Source organism: Cupressus sempervirens, chromosome 3 (genome assembly GCF_028749045.1).
Source record: "Cupressus sempervirens isolate cs-2001-9-10 chromosome 3, ASM2874904v1, whole genome shotgun sequence".
In the NCBI taxonomy this organism is placed as follows: domain Eukaryota; kingdom Viridiplantae; phylum Streptophyta; class Pinopsida; order Cupressales; family Cupressaceae; genus Cupressus; species Cupressus sempervirens.
This window is the reverse complement of record NC_143120.1, coordinates 349573563-349584591: the sequence shown is the minus strand read 5'-3', so window position 1 is coordinate 349584591 and position 11029 is coordinate 349573563.

Here is an 11029-nt window from a genome sequence, read left to right as displayed (position 1 = left end):
CCATTGTGGGTCCTAGCCATCCCCCGTTCCTAACATCCAAAGCAACTGACCAAATCATTGGTACTATTTTAATAGGGAAGTCACTACTAAAACATGTTACAATATAAGCATAAGAAAATCTAACATGCTAGTAGTGAAGCATAAGATCATCCTACCAGTAGATAACATCACCTATCACATGCTAATCATCATAATAAGGAAATCTAACATGCTAACCAATAAGAAATAGATAATCCAATACAACAATTCACATCATCTAATCATATGCTAAACATCATAATATGGGAATGCATCAAATAAACTAACATCATCTAAACATGATATCCAAGCATTCCAATGAAAGTATAAATCACAAGAAAGCCTACTATGAAACTCAAAGTATCAAGTGAAAATATCTAGCCACGGTCACACTAGGATAAAAAATTGTCTCTGTACACTGGTCCATAATAGTGGTGTAGGTAGCTACACCTCCCAACCATGTGGCACCCATAGGTCCACACCTACCATGCTGATGGAGATAAAGATCCAACCACAAACACAAAAAAACAACATCCATGGCTAACACTCATGCCAAAAAGTATGATGGCTACCAAGAACCTAAGACAATGCAAGTAGTACAAGTCCTGGTCAGACACTCAAAAGGCTACTAAGTAGGGGCTGACATCATGGAGAGTCACTTGGCATCCAAAAGCCCAAGCTTGGATCACATGTGGAAACACTCCTTTGGAGGCCATCAAACGAATGCATACACTCACTCAAGGTACTCCCTTGAAGGCCAATGCATAGAAATTTTTCATTATCTTAAAATTTATTACCATTCACACATTTTCTTTGATTATCACTTGATTAAAAATTCCTCTGCCAACCTTATGGGACTGAGGTCACTAGGTTGCGAGATAGAAGCCCCCTCCATATGCTACCCTACCCTACCCATGCTCATCCTACAACGAGTTCCCATGGGCATGCATACTCCCAACCCAACCCCAATGATCATAACTTCCAAAAAATCTACGAAAGATTGGGCCTCGCAAGTCACTCGAAAAATGTACGCACACATACTCATGTGTAGTGCACCACCATCATGAAGATCATAACACAAGGACTGGATGAGAACACAATGCAAAAGATCACTCAACCAAAAACAACTTGGGAGGATGGATTCTCCATAAAGCCCAAAGACAATAAAACCACACATCATGAAATCACTCATCTGGAAGTATGGATTTTACATGAATCCCAATGATGCAATAAGACCAAACATCATGAACTCACTCAACTAGCCTCAATATGGGAGTATGGATTCTACACGAATCTTGGTGTCCACGAAACAATAACAAAGGTCCAAAGAAACCAAAACAACAGGTATAAAATCACTTAATGGAACATAATGTTGAGAGTATGAATGTGACATGCATCCCAATGCAAACATAAAAGTGCAAAAAAGGTCTGACCAACATCCAAATGGATGATCTAGGTCCATAACCCAACTCGTGCCAAGAAAACTCGAGAAAATAGGGTAGCACGCAAAACAAGGTAAAAACCCCAAATTTTGGAAAAACTTTGAAATTAAAACCCATTTGATCTTTGGGTACAAAATCTCAAAAAATTAAAAAAAATCAAGTTCGAACACTGTATGCAAAAACAGCCAACATAACGGTGTAAAACCCCAAACCCTCATCTTGAAAGATAGGGAAATGTTCATACCTGCCCAATTGGGTAGAACTAGCATACAGGAATGGAAGGGAACACTAGTTCTTAGCCTCCAAACAAATGGCTACCAAAAATAGAAGCTGAAATAGAGCTGAAATAATAAAATAGAAAATCCCTACCTCATAGCCAAAAGGGCAAAATGGGAATCTGAACCATAAAATAAATAGCCCATAGAAGTAGCTGAAAATTGTGGCAATCCAAGGTTTCCCTGAGCTAGATCCAATGAGCTCAACCTCACGACGATCCCACACCCATAGCTCCCACAATGAACAAAACAATAAATCCTTATGAAGAGGATTTTGGGTTTTACTCTCAAACTTTCTAATTCAAAAGTGAGAAGTGAGGAATTAAATTTCTTTTTGGATATTTATTCATTTTTTGAGTGAATAATTGATTAGGGAAAATAACTAGCCAACCTCGTTAAACCCCAAATTGACCCAAACTAAAATAGGTTATTCCTATAAATAGGAATTCATCTATGGCAAAGCTGCCAAAAATTTAAAAAAATCAATTAAAAGCCCAAAAGCCCAAAAACCCAAAAACACATAAATCTCTTTAACAACTTTCGCGACAATGCGAAACTCTAAATGTACAGACACACTCACTAGTCTAATCACATAATGCAAATGAGTCTGGATTTAATAATCATTGAAAGGTTTAATTTAAACATTTTAAATAAGGATACGTTGACCATACAGGGACGGCATTAGTAAAATATGAATGGCTAAATAACTAACTCCATGTGCCACTGCCAGGGATATAAATCTTGCACACTAAACAACATGATCAAGAGCAATTGCATATAATAGCATAGCCAAAGCAATAAATGCATTAAATCACCTAATTTAACCATTTATTTAATTATATTAAAATAATCTATTTAAATCACTCATGTTCACATAAAGCATAACAATGCAGGAATGAAGTAAATAACCATAGCATTAAAGCCATCACATAACATAATCAGAGATATTTCCAAATATCGGATAACTAGATATCATCATAAAACACACTGTCATCTCAAAATGGCATCATCATGCAATATGATCAACTAAACAACATAGTAGTCTAACATGTATGATATTGAAATCCAAGTGTAACATTTGACCCTTAGGTCATCTCACATGAAAAACATAACATAAGTAGATATCCATAACACATAACCAATGAATTTGACAAGGACAATCCATTTCTAATCATTTAAGCATGAATAAAGGTTGATTAAAGAACAACAAAAGGCACTTAAAACACATAAGTGAACACAATAATAAACATGACTAACCATTGCTGCAAGAACCTAATCCAATGTAGCATGGTAACAGTACATAGTGCAATCTCTGCACACATCTCAAGGTAATCACGAAACAACATCATGATACCACATCGATCCTGGCAACCATTGCCACAAATATTAGTGAACCATAAATCACAAAATAATCTCATAAATCAGCCATAAGCATAATCAAAGCAATTGATATAGAAAGACACGTCAAATCACCTCTACAGTGTAGACCACTCATGGTCACAATCAAGATCCATCACAACAAAAGATCAACAAGGTTGCATTCATCAAGATTACTTATGGAAGTCAAACGGGAGAAGCACTACATCATCCCCCCCAAAAACTAGGCTTACTCCTAGAAGCTGGCAATCCAAGAATAGAAACCAAACATACCAAAATCAAAATCAAAATCGAGCAATGGGGATGACTCACTGACTCCTTCACAAGTCCATCCAAATCACTCCCACATTCTCAAACCATCTCGTTAACCCCCAAATAGGTTAACTACAAGAGAATAGGTGTCACATAGACACAAGGGCCTCCAAAAAGGAACCTTCTATGTGCTAGGAAAAACCCATCTAGCCATAAAGTCAACAATACAAATTAAGGAAAAACCCACTCTACCTCATCAACAGGTGCCCAACTATGACATGCACCTAATACATGACCACAAATTAAGGTCAAAACACAACACACTTCCAACAAGAGTGAATCATGGGGAATAACCAACCCAAAATTCCTAAGAATACTATCATGTCACACACAGTCATTCTGGAATCCACGTAAACTCACCCTTAGAACAAAGTGGATGACGGTTTACCAACAAAATTACCCACTCCAAAAGACTACTCACCACCAAGCGTAGGAGCACAACACCTCTCCAAGGTACAAAAGCTCAAATACCATTGGGAACTAGGGTAACATAACCTAACAAGAAAAGATATCACCTTTCCACAAGGTTCGAAGACTTTTGTTAGTGGACACAATCATGTAATGTCTAGATACTAACTCACAAGATGTAACATGTGTCCAATGATACCATTTCCCTCTAGCACCATGTTGGGGATACCACACCCAACCTACCACTAAACTCAATATCTAGCCTCAAGTCAATGATCAATGAGAAAACTTGACTGAGACAATCCTCTTGAAGAAACAAGCTTAGGGAGAAAGAACTATAGAGTATTAGGACTGAGAGGGAGTCTCTCTCAACCTTTACACTAAATCAGCCCAAGACACATTAGGGAACTCACAATTCCACCAACCATCAACATACTCATCTGAAAACACTAATTGAGCTAGTGGCATAACCACACTAACCTACTCTCTCAAAAGAGACAAGGATAAAACGATGTGCCAAAGTCGACATCCTAAAAGGAGAATCTAGACTCATCAAATAAATGAGTCACTCCCACTGACAAGACAACATCAACCTCAAACAAGGAACACTCACAAACCACACTTCACCTCACAAGGGTGGTTCTGTGCTACAGGAAACACACAAACCCTAGCAAGAACTCCAACAAGTACTTAGTAGATTATGAAGACCAAATAACTCTTCCATTTAAAATAACATGAAGAGTTAAACTTCTCCAATGGCCATAAATATGATATTTCATGATTGAATTGGCCTCTACTCAAAAAAGGTACTAGGAACATTGATCAACAACTCCAAAAGTGTGAAAGAGTTACTTAATGTTCCCCTAGGAGAAATTTTGCATTAGCATAATCTCGCATGAATTTTCTCAACAAACCAAGCAAGAAAGTGCAATGAACCAGGCAAGAAAGTGCAAGATCACCAATTTCTCACACAAAATTTTAAATCAACCCAAAAACTACCTTCACTCCAGAGGCCATAACTTTCATGTCTGAACTCAGATTGACTCCATTCAAAAAGTGTCACAAAGATATCTATGAGGACTAAAACATGATGGAGCTAAGAGAGTCCTAAGACCTAAGATTCGAGTCACCACTCAAGACAAAACCACAAAGGCAAAATCAATAGTTTGCGTCACCATTACAAGTGATAGACAAAATGTCCAAAACCATTCAAGAACACACATGCCCAGAACAACATAAGACATCGAATGAAAGGTAATTCACACATTGAAATGATCATCACTTCTCTTTCATAATTTTAGTACTTAAACATAACATGAGCACTAATGCACAATGAAATTGAAAGGTTTTCAAAGCAAGGGTTCAAGAGTCACCATAAAACAAGTACATATCTTTCAATTTCTTTTCAAGAATTAACATTACATCTACTCATCTTTTGAACCATCTAATTATAGTAACAACTTTAAATCTACCAAAGACACACTAGCATGTTCTCCATGATATTATCCCTTGAACGTACTACCAGAGGTTCAAGATGAACATGATAGAGTCACAACACACAACTGGGCAGTAGTAAAACACATCCAGAATAGTCATCATGAAACATCATCAAAAAGCCCAAATGGGGGAATTGTCAATTCCAATAGTAAATATCAAAAAGAGCTCATCTCAACAATAATTCAAGTGTGAAAACTACCACAAAGAGAGTGATAGATAAAATTTGATGACTATTCCAAGAGAGGAAAATATAGAAAACCAATGCTAGCCCAACAACATGAGGAAAGTACCTCCAGCCAAATAAAATAAGGCATCAATCAAATCACATTACATGTGGTGACTAAGGATAGTCACACGAGAGGGATAAATCACCACATAATGCTAAGGAATACATCATCCTAACAGTGTTAGAGAACACACTTACACACATCAAGCAATATACCATCAATAATCTCATGCATATGCAGAGAACTATAATTTCCTTAATGATTTTTACATGCAATGCAACATTTAAATATTCATCAATTTAATGCAATTTTCCATAAGCTTAAGAAGTAATGAGATTGGGGACTTAAGTCATTAACCCAAAGGATCTAATGCAAGACATACTCCTTTGCAATGATTCACAATAAACACTCATTTCTCAATCAAAGGAACCATTTCATTACTATAACGATACAACATAGAATCCCAAATAAGATTCATTTATTCACTTACAATTAGGAGAAAATAGGGAAAAAATGCACCTTTCTCCACAAGGAGAAATAAGCAAGGCACTCAAGCCAATACATGGAAACCAATCAGTGGCTCCATCCAAAAGGGTTAGACATGCAACCAACCAAACAAAGGCACATCGATACCACTAACAAAACCAAGAAGACTCACTTCCTTCTTCATACACTAATATAGTTGCATCTAATGGACAAGCAAGTCCATCACAAGTAGATATGAAAGAAACAAAGATCATGAGTTCTCACCAAGACACTTGCACTCAACCAATGCAGTAACAACCATATGGGCAACATATACATAGAGATCCCAATGTTTGAACATGGGCTCTGATACTAGATGTAATGCCCTACCCAGAGATCCTTGGAACAAGGATTCAATTCAAGTCAAGATAAATTTTTTTTACAAGTATGAATGCACATGTCAACATCATACAGGGATCACATAGATCACAATGGAAGACTTCACCAACAATCCAAGCAACCAATGAATCTCCAAACACCACTACCAAAGAAAATGATCGAAGACAAAGAACACATAATTGAATTCGAATTGAACACATTCCAAATTCCAAATGCAACACCAAAGGACTAAAGAATGCCTAAGAGGGTACCCCAAACAACTCCCAAAAAGTTCAGATCAAACTGAAAAGTGCTTGCTGCCCACCCGCACACGTCTTTACAAAAATCTAGGTGATACTTTAATATAGCACTGGAAAGTATCACGCGACATTCCTAAAGAAGGAGGGGGACACTTTCATGGATTGGGAAATACTTCTCTAGAAGGCATGCAATACTTTAAGGGTATTGTATGATAGTTCTTACAAGGAGGTGCAATACTGGAAAGTATTGCACGATATTTCTCCAAGAGGCATGTGATAGAATCAAGGGATGCATGATACAATTTCAATGGGCTCGTGATACAATATTGTATCACACCATGCTAATAAATGTTCACCCAAGAAACTCAAGAAAACCACTCTAAGGGGCACAAAAAGGAAAGAAATGGAAAAATAAAGCTCCACATTGGGGAGTACTAGATCCACATAGATCGAGGAGCAAACACTTGAGTGCATAATCAATAATATGCCAAGGAATAAGAAAGAGGAACATCTATCCATCTATACCAAAGTAGTAAAGAACATACTAACAAAAACATCTTAGTGAACATAAGCAACATCACAATGTACATAAATAACATCACAATAATTGAACAACTAAACTAAGTACACAATTCCTCCCAATCATCAATAGCATCATAAGACCATTGTGGGTCCTCACCATCCCCCACATGTAACATCCCAAGCCATTGACCAGATTGTTAGTACTATTGTAATAGGGATGTCACTACTAAAACATGCTAGTAGCGAAGCATAAGATCATCCTACCAGTAGATAACATCACCTATAACATGCTAATCATCATAATAAGGAAATCTAACATGCTTAACAATAAGCAATAGATAATCCAATACAACAATTTACATCATCTAATCATATGCTAAACATCATAATATGGGAATGCATCAAATAAACTAACATCATTTAAACATGATATCTAAGCATTCCAATGAAAGCATAAATCACAAGAAATCCTACTCTGAAACCTAAAGTATAAAGTGAAAACATCTAGCAACGGTCACACTAGGATAAAAGATTATCTCTATACACCGGTCCCTAGCAATGGTGTAGGTAGCTATGCCTCCCAACCATGTGGCACCCATAGGTCCACACCTGTCATGTTGATGGAGATAAAGATCCAACCACAAACACACAAAAACAACATCCATGGCTAACACTCATGCCAGATAGTATGATGGCTACCAAGAACCTAAGACAATGCAAGTAGTACAGGTCCTGGTCAAACACTCAAAAGGCTACTAAGTAGGGGCCGACATCATGGAGAGTCGCTTGGCATCTAAAAGCCCAAGCTCGGATCACATGTGGAAACACTCTCAAGATACTCCCTTGGAGGCCATCACATCAATGTGGACACTCACTCAAGGTACTCCCTTGAAGGCCAACGCATAGAAATTTTTCATTATCTTAAGTTTTATTACCATTCACACATTTTCTTTAATTATCACTTGATTAAAACTTCCTTTGCCAACCCTATAGGACTGCGGTCACTAGGTTGCAAGATAGAAGCTGCTTCCATATGCTACCGTACCCTACCCATGCTCATCCTATGACAAGTGCCCATGGGCATGCATACTCCCAACCCAACTCCAATGATCATAACTTCTAGAAAACCCATAGAAGATCGGGCCTCCCAAGTCACCCAACAAATGTACACGCATGTACTCATGTGTGGCGTATCACCATCACAAATATCATAACACAAGGACTAGATGAGAATATAATGCAAAAGATCACTCAACCAAAAACAACTCCAGAGGATGGATTCTCCACAAATCTCAAAGACAATAAAACCACACATCATGAAATGATTCAACCAGCCTCAATCTGAGAGTATGGATTCTACATGAATCTCAAGATGCAATAACAACAAGCATCATGAACTCACTCAATCGACCTCAATCTAGGAGTATGGATTCTACACGAATCTTGTGTCCATGAAACAATAACAAAGATCCAAAGAAACCAAAACAACGGGTATAAAATCACTCAACCGAACACAATGTCAGGAGTATGAATGCAACATGCATCCCACTGTAAACATAAAAGTGCAAAAAAGGTCCTACCGACATCCAAACAGATGATCTAGATCCATGATCCAACTCGTGCCAAGAAAACCTGAGAAAATAGGGTAGCACACAAAATGAGGTAAAAACCCCAAATTTTGGGAAAACTTTGAAATTAAAACCCATTTGACCTTTGGGTACAAAAACCCAAAAATCCAAAAAAATAAAGTTCAAACACTGTATGCAAAAATAATTAGCATAATGGTGTAAAACCCCAAACCCTCATCCCAAAAAATTGGGAAATGTTCATACCTACCCAACCGAGTATAACTAGCATACAGAAACAGAGGGGAACACTAGTTCTCAACCTCAAAATAAATGGCTACCAAAAATGGAAGCTAAAACAAAGCTGAAACAATAAAACAGGAAAGCCCTACCTCACAGCCAAAAGGGCAAAATGAGAATCTGAACCATAAAATAAATAGCCCATAGAAGTAGCTAAAAATCATGAAAATCTAAAGTTTCCTCGAGCTGGATCCAATGAGCTCAACCTTATGACGATCCCACGCTTGTAGCTCCCACAATGAACAAAACAATAAATCCTCATGAAGAAGATTTTGGGTTTTACTCTCAAACTTTCTAATTCAAAAGTGAGAAGTGAAGAATTAAATTCCTTTTTGGATATTTATTCACTTTTTGAGTGAATAATCAATTAGGGCGAATAACTAGCCAACCTAGTTAAACCCCAAATTGACCCAAATGAAAATAGGCTATTCCTAGAAATAGAAATTCATCTATGGAAAAGTTGTCAAAAATTAAAACAAATCAATTAAAAGCTCGAAAAATAAAAAAACACAAAAATATCCTTGACAACTTTCGTGACAATGCAAAACTCTAAATGCACAGACATGCTCACTAGTCTAATCACATAATGCAAATGAGTCTGGATTTAATAATCATCAAAAGGTTTAGTTTAAACATTTAAAATAAGGATACATCTACCATACAGGGATGACATTGGTAAAATATGAATGGTTGAATCACTAACTCCATGTGCCACTGCCAGGGATATAAATCCTACACACTGAAGAATATGATCAAGTGCAATTGCATATAATAACATAGTCAAAGTAATAAATGCATTAAATCACCTAATTAAACCATTTATTTAATTATATTAAAATAATCTATTTACATCACTCATGTTTTCATAAAGCATAACAATGTAGGAATGAAGTAAATAACCATAACATTAAATCCATCACATAACATAATCAGAGATATGTTCAAATATCGGATAACCAGATATCATCATAAAACACACTATCATCTCAAAATGGCATCATCATGTAATATGATCAACTGAACAACATAGTAGTCTAACATCTATGATATTGAAATCCAAGTGTAAAATCTGACCCTCAAGTCATCTCACATGAAAAACATAACATAAGTAGATATCTGTAGCACATAACCAATGAATCCAAAAGGGACAATCCTTCTCTAATCATTTAAGCATTAATAAAGGTTGGTTAAAGAATAATAAAAAGGCACTTAAAACACATAAGTGGACACAATCATAAACATGACTAACTGTTGCTACAAGAAACTAGTCTAGTGTAGCATGGTAATAGTACATAGTACAATATTTGCACACATATTAGGGTAATCATGGAACAACATCATGATACCACATCAATCCTGACAAGCACTGCCAAAAATCTTAGTGAACCATAAATCACAAAATAATCTCATAAATCAGCCATAATCATAATCAAAGAAACTTATATAGAAAGATATGTCAAATCACCTCTACGGTGTAGACCAGTCATGGTCACAATCAAGATTCATCACAACAAAAGATCAACAAGGCTGCATCCATTAGGATGACTTACGAAAGTCAAATGGGAGAGGCACTACATGAATGGATGAAGGAAAAAAAAGGAAGTCATGTCAAGAATAAAAAGAAGAATAGTAGGGATCCCTCCCTAGTTTCACCGGCACAGACCAGCAGCCATGGCAAACAAGATGTGGAAATCAAACCAAAGGCGCTTGGTAGGAAGAGTGAAAACCAAGTTCTACAACAGGAGGCCAAAATAAATTTGGTGGATGGGAGAAAACAAACCATCCTGGACTGTTCTACTAGTAAAAAATGAAGATAATATCTTGGAATATTAGGGGACTAAATGGGGTCCATAAACAAGAAGTTCTTAGGAATATGATAAGAGATCAAAGACCTTATATAATGTTGATTCAAGAGACAAAAATGAGGAAGGAGGCTCTGGGTAAGATTTCTTTTAGTAATATTATGGTTGGTGAGGCTACAAA